Source organism: Harpia harpyja, chromosome 3, assembly GCF_026419915.1.
Source record: "Harpia harpyja isolate bHarHar1 chromosome 3, bHarHar1 primary haplotype, whole genome shotgun sequence".
Lineage (NCBI taxonomy): Eukaryota > Metazoa > Chordata > Aves > Accipitriformes > Accipitridae > Harpia > Harpia harpyja.
Genome location: NC_068942.1, coordinates 65,144,613 through 65,154,843, shown reverse-complemented (window position 1 = coordinate 65,154,843; position 10,231 = coordinate 65,144,613). Strand labels below are relative to the sequence as shown.

Here is a 10,231-nt window from a genome sequence, read left to right as displayed (position 1 = left end):
CTTGAAAACAAATGCCAGGTGTTCCGAGCTGCTCCCACATTTCCTGTGAAAATGTGTCAGGTAACTATTTGTGTAGGATGTCTCAAAGGGGAGTGGTGCTGTAGAATTCAGCTCCACCTGGAGTGTCTGAGTACATTTAAGCTGTTCACACGGAGGTTGTTACTGGAATGATGTCCCAATGCTTTCTTCTGATTTGAGACATCCATGCTGTGTATGAGAGAGCGGTGATAAAAATGTCGGAGGCAAAAAAAGAAGCAAATGCTTTCTGCATAAAGTGGCATTAGAGAAATTTACATTCATTTTTAAAATCTTAAATTATTGCTATCTCTTACTGCAACCAGAACAACTGTATATAAATGCAATGGAGTCTTTCCATTAATAGTCTCCAAAAAGAAGAAATAAGACACGCATGGTTTTCTGAGTGATGCCTTCACAGTGAATGGTTTGGAGATACTACAGATGTTCTCTGTTTCCATTGTAATCAGGAGAAAATGTTTTCCAGACTAGATCTAGGAATTCTCCTGAAAGAATTACATTTTGGAAATTAGAGGTATTTGGGAAATATCATCAAAACAAAGTGTAGAGGAAGAAAATATTAAATAGCACTTGATGTCTTAAACTAAGCCAGACACAAGAAACAATCTTTCTTATTACTGTGCTTATCATTGTGATCATTTAACTTTCGTGTATGTCCCACACTAAAATGTCTCACTAGAAGCACAGACTAATGCTAGCTTCATCTAGCGCTGCCAAATGTGCTTGTTTTTCATCTCAAGCACGATTAGTACCCTGAACTGAGTAACAGCCAAAAGGCTTTGAATTAGGGAAGTGTCTCATAGGAGATCCATGAAAGCAGCTCATCTGAGAAGAAAATATTGACACTGCTGAGAGTCAAAGGAGAAGTATAATGTTTGGATTAATTCTCTATGGCACCCCCGAAAAGGAGCAGGAAAAGCAGCAGCACAGCAGGGTAACTGGAAACTGAGACCCTGTTAGTTGGCCATGAAGACTGTTCCAGCACAGAAGAGCTGAGAGTGCATCAGCTGAGAAGCCCAGAGGATTAGGAGGTGATCGTTTGTGACAGGCACCCAACCAGCCCTAGGAGCCTGTTCAAGTCCAGCTTTTCCAACTGATATAAACAGAATGCCAGTATCAATACCCCTATCCACAAGGTCAAGAGATAGTATCAGAGAAAAGCCAATAATGTTCCCTCAAAAAAGACCAGAAAATCTCCCATGAGCCGTAAAAAACTCAACTGAGAGGAAAGGCATTGGTGAGGGAGGAGACAAGGATCCTGCTTTTGCTATTTGGTCAAGGTAGTTCGTATGAGGGAGCCAGGGAGAGGACCTTAGCTTGGTGTTGTCCATAATCACCTGCCTGTCAAGAAGGGGGCAATACTGTGCTTATTTAGGACCGAGTCCCTGGAAAAGGAGTACACACTAATATGACTTGGCAATATAAGCTTACAGAAAGCAAATACTAGCACGTCAATATTTAAATGTTGAACTGTAACTCAGGCCACCATATGGCGTTAGGTATATACCCAGGTGGCTCTTTAAGCATTGGTAAAAGGTGCTTTGCTGAACCATACCTGAAATTTAGAAAGCAGATCCATTGTTGGCATCAGCACTGGGGCTTCCATCAGAGTCTCTGTGATAGCTAAACCCCAAACTGGGACCACTGGCTTAACAGAGAAACTCCAACTGTAGGACCCATCAAAGGACTCATCCTTGTGCTAAGATCTTCAATGTCTTTCTACTCATTCTCAGATTTTTATGTCCCATCCATTTTCCAGTTCTAGTGGACAGTTGCCAGCTCTGTTACCATATTGTACTTTTGCATGCTTCAAAGGCTGAAGTTTTCCTTAACACAGAGTTATTTTTGTAGTTTAACTCAGACCTTTGTTTTGCTTCCAAGGCTATAAATAACTTAACCCTGAACCAGAATATAAATGCTATGAAGAAGTCAGTCTTACACTGTAATATGGAACCACATCTTCCTTTAACTTACCCAACTCCTCCCTTGTGTTTTATATCTTGCAGTGTTCCTATTGCTGATTTATCTTTAATAATCTTGGGTAATGCTAATTTCTATTTCTGATGAGCACCTGTGGTTACACCCCACATTCAGCGCTTAGCTAGCAGCCACAGACTCACCCAGACCCTACTTGGGAGTTTAACGACAGTCACTTAACGATTATGGGGTTCTCCTGCAGTATGCAGGAGTGCTATGAGCAGGTGTTCCTCATATCCTACATGCCATAAACAACCTCACAGAAGCCCAGGAAGGAGGTTAGGCTGCTACATATAATCTTCTTGCTATACAATAAGAATAAAAGGTACCAACCAGATCTAGGCTCTTGATGTGATCTACTTTAAGCTACAAGAGAATAAGATCAGTTGACTCCTGATGTCCCACATGTGCTGTTAACACATTTTAATTTAAGTGCATTGGCTCTCCTCATTTCTCTAAGCCCACCAAAATGTCTTCTTGCAGGACAGAATGAGAGACATTATGCATATCAGTAGGATTCAATGTGTTCTTTTTCTGCCCATAAGGTTTCAATCAATATCTACCTAAAAAGGGGAGTTTGTTAGAAAAACCTCAATAATTGTCTCCTTAAATCAGTATTGTCTAAGCCCTCCAAATTCATCACAGCATCTATGTTTAACGCCCACTAGATTTCTCAGGGATATAGGCATTTGCTTAAATGCTTGCCAGATTTGAAGAACTCATGCACATGCATAAAGCCGTACTAAAATGGGGGTTAAATTACAGGGACTGTGTTACACTGCATATCCTCCCCTACACACATACCATTTCTGTCTTTCTCAGTTTCTCAAGCTTGCTGTTTCCACTGAATCCCAGCCTCAATTGATTTTACTGGTTTTACATTTTGCCAGTGGTTTTCTATTCCTCTCTGCCCTCAGTTACTTTCACTTCTGCCTACTTCTGTGCTTCCCTATTCTTTCCCTCTGTTTCCTCCACATGACTTTGTTCCCCACCTCTTGATCTTCTAGTCCTGGTTTAAATTTTTCATTTGTTCCACTCTCTGTAAACAGAATTCCTTCCTCCTCTTCAAATCTCCCCATTAAATCTATGCATGGGTTTGAGCTTAGTATTGACTCTAACCCTTATTCACAGAGGCTTGGGGAAATTTGACTGTGCTTACCTATAACTATGAGGAATGAGGTTAGCTGACATTATGCTAAGCATGAGGGATTCTGCATGGTCAAAGCTCTGCAGGTTAACTGCAGCACCCTCTTCCATCACTATACAACACCATTGTTTGCTCTCCATAATCTCGTTCCTCTCCCAGATAAAGAAACTAAATTCATTTCTGTAAAATGCTCTCCATTTGTTTTCTTTCTGGAAAGTTTTTGTATGTCTGTGAAATAAGTGAAATTCAAAACAGCTACTGAGGAGGCATCTTCACATACCTCAATCAACCACACTTCTGTTCAGCTTTCATACCTATGGGGATCTGTTTCCAAAACCCTTTGCTAGTCTCTCAGAATGAGAAGCATCATTAACTAAGCAAAAATTGATTCATTACAGTGAGAAAAATTTTCAACAGCTATGTGTTGTTAGCCCAAACCATAGGCTGCTGTGATCTTACGAATACACAGGAGGAAGCTGTGGAGAATTCTCACACACAAAAAGCCTCAGATGGTGCCAGTGCTTAAAAGCCTGAAGGCTGAAGAGGTTCAATGAAAGTCCTGTTGGGGTAGCTGAGAGCAATTCAACAGGGCAGCTCCTTTCCCTCATTAGATTAGTCCATCAAAATCATTAAGAAAAGAAGAACAAGCATTCATCCTTAGTGACTGTGGAAAAAACAAACTGCAGACTCCAAACGCTATATAAGTGAGTGCAGGAATGTATGTCCTGGTAACTGATGTCCTTGAAACAACAATATTGAAAAGGTGAGAACTGTCTTTATTCAGAGACTTGTAGAACGTAGCTTGAAGGAACCCAGAGAGGTCATCCTGTTCATTCCCTTTTCTAAGGCAATATCAACTCTCCCTAATGTTGAGTGGGCTTGCTCTGAAACTTAATACCCATTGTGATACTGAAATTGCTGTTTGACTGCTTATCAAAGCTTTTAAAATAAAATGATGGTGAATAACGTTAAGAAAATTTACACCTCCTACTTTGGCTGGCATCTTTTTTTAACACTGTTAGTGAGCAGAGCTTGGAGAGTTCTGGGAATTTTCCCCCTCATCTGACCACAGATTTTCAAAAAAGAAAATTTATTCTATTGAAAACCTATCATGTTAAAGCTAAGAGGAATCGTAGCTGTCAATCAGAGAAGGGGAAGAATATTCTTCCCATTTATTTCTGTAAAGCTCGTAGAAATCATGTTCCTTTATAGACAGTAGGAAGAAAACAACCTTGCCCTGAGAAGATAAATTCAGTGTATAAAATCATGTAAAATGATAGTCTAGAGGGAATGGCAATCAGAGAAATGAAGTGAGTGGGAACAGTGCTCAATGGAGTGTTTTGTATGAGGAATTCAGGTCATTTATTTCATTGGTGTTTCATGTTGTCTCCTGTGGAAGAGATAAGAGAGGAGGCTTAATTTGCTCCCCATTATGATCAGACAAGAGAGGGGAGAACAGAGAAGGCTGGTTCAGAGTCCAGGTTCAGAACAGCAAGGGGAAAGGTGTTTGTCTAAGGAGGCATTTAAGGGAAGGAAGGGAGAGCTTTGGTACACAAGAACAGGGAGATGGTTCTAAGCAAATGGGCTAGGCGTAGCCATCTGTGGGAGCAGAAAACGGGAACCTTAATCAAAGGGGATCGGAAGAGTGAGTGAAACAAGCTAAAATGGGAAATGAGTACCACTACATCCGCTTTGAAGACCAAGTCTTGTAGTGTGAATTTGAAAAGGGTCAGCGTAGCAGGAGAGACATCGCTGTAGCTGCAGTACTTTAAGAAGAACGTCCGCCATAAAAGCTCCCTTTAAGTTTACAAAAACTGCCACACCTACAGTACAGCCTCCTCCAAACCCAGATAAGTGATGTTCATTACCGTTAATGAAAAGTCATGGTCAAAGCACACAGCATATTTTCAAGCATTGGCAGGAGCCCTTTTTACAGTATTGCCATGTTAACTTCCTAAGAGACTTCACAGTAAAATACTAAGACAGTTAGTAGTTATTGCCGATTTTAACAAGAAATGTTTATCGCTGGCAAATAATAAATACAGCACTCCTGCAAATTAACTCCTTTGCTATTCCCAACTCCTTGCAGAGGTTAGCAGCAGGCTATTTCAGCTAGCCTCGGTCATAAGTGTGCTCAGCTGTGTCTCAGCACCAGGATAGCCCAGGTTCAGCACAGCTCCTGTGAGCTGGCTGCCCTTTTCAGCTTGTAGTAGGAGAACAGCAAAGGTAGTGCTGCCTCATGGTCCAATTTAATAGCAGCCATTATGGGTGTCACCTACCTGTCATGTCTGACTCACCCCACCATCTTTTTGTTGTTTTCATTTAAATATTTAAACACTCAAATATTCCAGCCACTTTACATTTCACCTCCTCAGAAAGAAGCAATGTTTCAGAGGTGTTACCATGGAAACAGTGGAGTGAGGAGGCAGCTAAACATGAAAGAAAGTGGTCCAACAGTAAATCCAGAGACATGCTTTGGGGTAACTTGAAATTAAAAAATGTATAATTAATTGGGCTGCTGCTAAGCATCTGTTTGTACTTACTGCTTTCTTGTAGGTGACAACAGGCCACGTTTTTGCCTGTGACAAGAAAATAAAATTTCCCTGTGCAGAATGTCCAGTACCTAAAGTCCTTTTTGACACAAGACATAATACCACTCTTTGGAGATGACCACCGGAGTTTGTTATCAGCAAGGTCAGGCAACTGAAATGGTATTGTTAAGGGTCAGCAACACCAGCTTCCTCAAATGAATCAATCCCTACTGACAGCAGTGGGCTGTGAGTGTTGGAGAGTTCTGATCGAAGATATTTACAAAGTTTAATCAGACTACAGGAAAAAGAAGATTAGCATTAGTGGAAGTAAAAATGCAGCTAGATGTGGCAAGCCTCTTCCAATTATGCAAATGAATACACAGAGGCATTCTGCTCAGAAGTGGGTATTAAATTATCCTTGTGGATAAATATAAAAGCATACCTTTGTCAATCTGTCACTATATATCCTGAAATACCATAATTACCTCTCTCAAGCATGGGAAGGAACAACTCTCGGCTATTGCCTGTGCTCACATCATAAAATGATTTCCTGTGACTTTACATAGCCTTAGCTTTACTGAACTATATGTTTTCTGTAGTGAAGGTAACAAAGGAAAATCCAATGTTTCAACTATATGTTAGGCAAGGAAAGCTCAAAAAAACCACTGTAATGAAGATCATATTCACTTCAGGTATTGGCAAACTGACCACAGAAACACACAATACATTTAAATATGCCACACAAAATGTTATGTTCAGAACAGATTCGGAAACAGAACATTAGAAACTTGAGCTTTAGTTGCTCTTCATAAGCCTTTAGATCATGCTTAAAACCATGGTACTTTCACTTGTGGGCAAAGGAAGGGTCCTGGGAGATGTCTAAAACCTCTCCCTAGGGCTGGAAATTGTCGTGATGATTAAAAGAAGAATCGTTCCTGCCATCAGCGGCCACTAGAAAAATTCTGTCATTGTAGGCTGGCAGAGTGGGATACATCTCTAGCAAACCGACAGCTCTTGTTTGACCTGTACACTGAGCACCTGGCTGTTGGTGCCCAGGGTGGCCTATACTACCTGCTCCACAGCTGCCATCCTCAGGAAGGGTGCCCAGCACCTGCTCAAAGGGTCGCCCTTGGGACCAACTGAGTTTTTTACTGACTTTCAGTTTCTCAGGAGTCTTTCTCCTTGGAACAATGGTTTTCTTCTTCACTTGCATCCACAAGGAGGTGGAAGCATTACTGGTGGAGCTTCTTGTTCAGAGACTTGGGAGTCTACTCTGTGCAGGTAACCAGCTGCCACTGCACATTAGGAGTGCCTTGAGGAGAGAGAGGGCAGGCCAGATCCTATGAGCCTGAAACACTGATTTAACCATGCACTGTTGAGGGTGTCTTCCTCCTGGAGGGTTGGGCAGAGGGTCAGATGGGAAATGAGATATCCACATAGTCTACAGCCTAGGTAAACTATGAGGGAGCGTGAGGGGACTCATCTGCTGAGGCTTGGGACACTGGTGGGACCTTGCTACCAGCAAACCCCGAGGAGCAGATCCTACCCATATCCAGCTGGCTTGGGTCCATGTGGAAGTGACCAGCCAGGCCAATTCATAACAGGCTGGCAGAGCATCAGGGCATCAGACAGGTTGTTACAGTCATCGTAAAATATAACCACTCCACAGCTTTTGACAGAAGATAGTTTATACAATTCGCTACACAAATATATATATCTATCTCAGATCTCTTTGGACTAGCGTAACAGTACAGCTAAATAAATGTTTATCTGGAGAAAACTGATCTGCTGTCCATTTCACAATCATTTAAAAAAAGTACCGAGTTGCATTTAGCCTTGTGACTGATGGAGTCTCACAGAATTAGTTATGTTGTTGGCATTGACTGTGCACAGGAAAGGAAGAGATGGGCTGTGGTTTATGCAATTTGTTTTTCTCACTGTTGGAAATCTATCATACTTTTCCTGCCCAAATTATCAAGATGGTTGATAAGCTGGAAATAAATCAGATCATTGAGGTGAATGTTACATAGCACTCTATTGTGTAACTGAACCGTATTTCCTATCTTAGCCTTCCAAACTCTAACAAATTAATTAAAAACAAAAAAGGCAAGTATTCTGGAAGATTTAACTAGCCTTAAAATTTGATTTTCAGTTTTTAAATTAATCCTAATTATTGTATTCTTAATTATATGCAAAGCAAAACCACAAAATCTCCAGAGGCTTAGCTGTGACTTTGCCATGAAAACTGAGTGAAAGGGCACAGCTTTGTTTTTGTTGGGTTTGTCCCCCCCAGAACAGATCAGAAGCTTCCAGAGCGAGGCTGCCTCCTGCTTTCCTTCTGCTCCGTGCCTGGCACAGCGTACCCCACCATGTGCTGCGGCTGCCTCAGCTGCCTTGGCAGACGTCCTGTCATGCCCCCTTGCTTGAGGTGGGAATGCAGCAACCCCCAGCCCTCGGGATTTGCACTGCTGCATGGTTTGTGGTGGTTAGGAAGCTAACAAGCACATACACTGCTACTCTTTCTTGAATGTTTACATCAAGTACCCTTCCTGAACAAAGCCCTGTTTCACCTCCTCTGAAAAATCTCTTTACCCTTCTGCTTTTCTCAGTGTTTCTGAGTTGCTGCTCACTGGCTGCGACAGACCCTGGACCAAGTCCTAAGAGGAGAAAAATGTTTCAGCTCATCCTCAAGTCTCTGAGCAAGCCAGTCATCCAGAAAAAAAAACCCACTTAAAGTCACTCACAGAATAATAATCATGGCCAGGGTCTGATACCTTTTTCCCATGTTTCAACAGGCAGATGAACCCATTAATGTGAGTAGAGTTACATGAAACCCAGACTGGGCTTTGCTGTCACTGACACGGTGCCCCTGGCTCAGAGCTTTGTGGAGGGGATTACACTGAGTTACTTGTGACCAACTGACACTGAGCATTGGCGTGCTCACCGGTGATTTTCAAATGCTAGCTTACAACAGGTAAGTATCCTAGCTGCTATTTTTCTTACTTATAGGCTGTTAAAAAAGCTGTAACAAGAAAATCATTACCACAGAATCCAAAACACTGAAAATCTTTTCTTTGCCTTGATAAAATACCTGGCTAGTATGAATGCTCATGATTTCTCTGGTGAACTCAAACGTACTAAGGTGTCATCACACTTTCAAAAATCTAGTGCTATTTAGCAAGTAAAACATTTTACAGTCTCAGACTTTACTGAGAAGTGGGCTTAGAGGGGAAGGAGATAAAACATTTTAGCTCTAGCTCAACTGTACTTTTAAACTTCTCAGTCATATCTGTTTTGCTACCTGAAGAATTTTAAGGAAGTGAAATCAAATGTCGATCTGATTTTAGGTGATGTGCAATATTTATTCTGAAGGCTCACGCAGCTTCTTTCACTGTTGAATTATTTACAACATGCACACACTGTCATGCCTCAATAGATCACTTTATAACTCCACCAAGTAAAATGAAAGTAATTTGCACATTGTAAATATATGTGTGTGTGTGTGTGTGTGTGTAGAGGCTTAGTAAGAATCAGTATTAATGATCAGCCATCCATGCAAAGGACAGAAGAATGTAATTTATTAAAGATAGGGAGAGGCTTTGCAGGTGGAAACAAATAAAAAATCCAGCTAGTCCAGCATGTATCTTGAGCACCAATTAGTAATGGAGGTTGCAAAAGAAGGTTGAAGAAATTGAGTCTTAACAAGAAGTCTTGTTTTTAATGCCAGGTAGCTGGAGATTAGTTTAAATTGTGAAACTTGGAGGAGTTTGATCCTTCAGTATTGTTTTTGGTTTTGTGGGTTGTTTTTTTCAGTTTCACTAGCTAATGACTCAGGGCACCTGTTACACTCATAAACACCCAGCCTTTCCATGAATCTTGCTAATTTCTTAGTCTATACAAACAGTTAACAGGGTGCTTCTCCTAACCTGGCTTCATACATTTTTTCCTTTGTGCTGAGGACTTTTAAAGGGCTGTGTGTATTTGCTTATGAAATGGTAATTGATGTGATTTACATTAAAAATCCATGTGGGCAGAAGTATTTTCTTTTTGAGAGTTTCCTCCAGGCGTATAATTATGCTTTGGGGTTTTAAGATCGATGTGATGATGCATTGTAGTGCTAAAGAGCTGCTGAAGACATATGTTTATTTCATACCCTTTATTTTTAAAATCTGTATGCAGGAAGATATGTACCCTTTCACAGGGGAGTATGCAAAAGAACAGTGCAGAGCAGAAGGAAATCCCAAACTAGGAACTAGAGAAGTGGTAATTCCATTACATGCTATTCCTGAAGACTGTGGAAACCCACCTGAGGGAACTTTGTAACCTTGTGATTCGGTGAGAGCTTGGGAGCAGAGTCTGGCAGTAACCTCCTGCCTAGCACGCTCCATCCTGCCCCACAGAGATCCAGCACGTGTCCCATGCTGTCAAGGCAGCATTCATGTTTCGTCTGAATTTGCACATGCCTTAGAGTGGAGCTTTCTATGCATGTAATGAAGCAGAATAGAGGACAGTCCAAGTGGAGGGTGAAGAAGATGGGGAA

At 41.3% G+C, this 10,231-nt stretch overlaps 1 long non-coding RNA gene across 1 annotated transcript; it reads left to right on the top strand.

Moving 5' to 3' along the window:
* Positions 1-4,164: 4,164 nt before the first annotated feature.
* LOC128139903 (uncharacterized) lies at positions 4,165-9,730 on the top strand. The gene is made up of 2 exons (XR_008234549.1): positions 4,165-5,854; positions 8,487-9,730. It is a non-coding gene; the product is annotated as an uncharacterized LOC128139903 (long non-coding RNA).
* Positions 9,731-10,231: the final 501 nt, after the last annotated feature.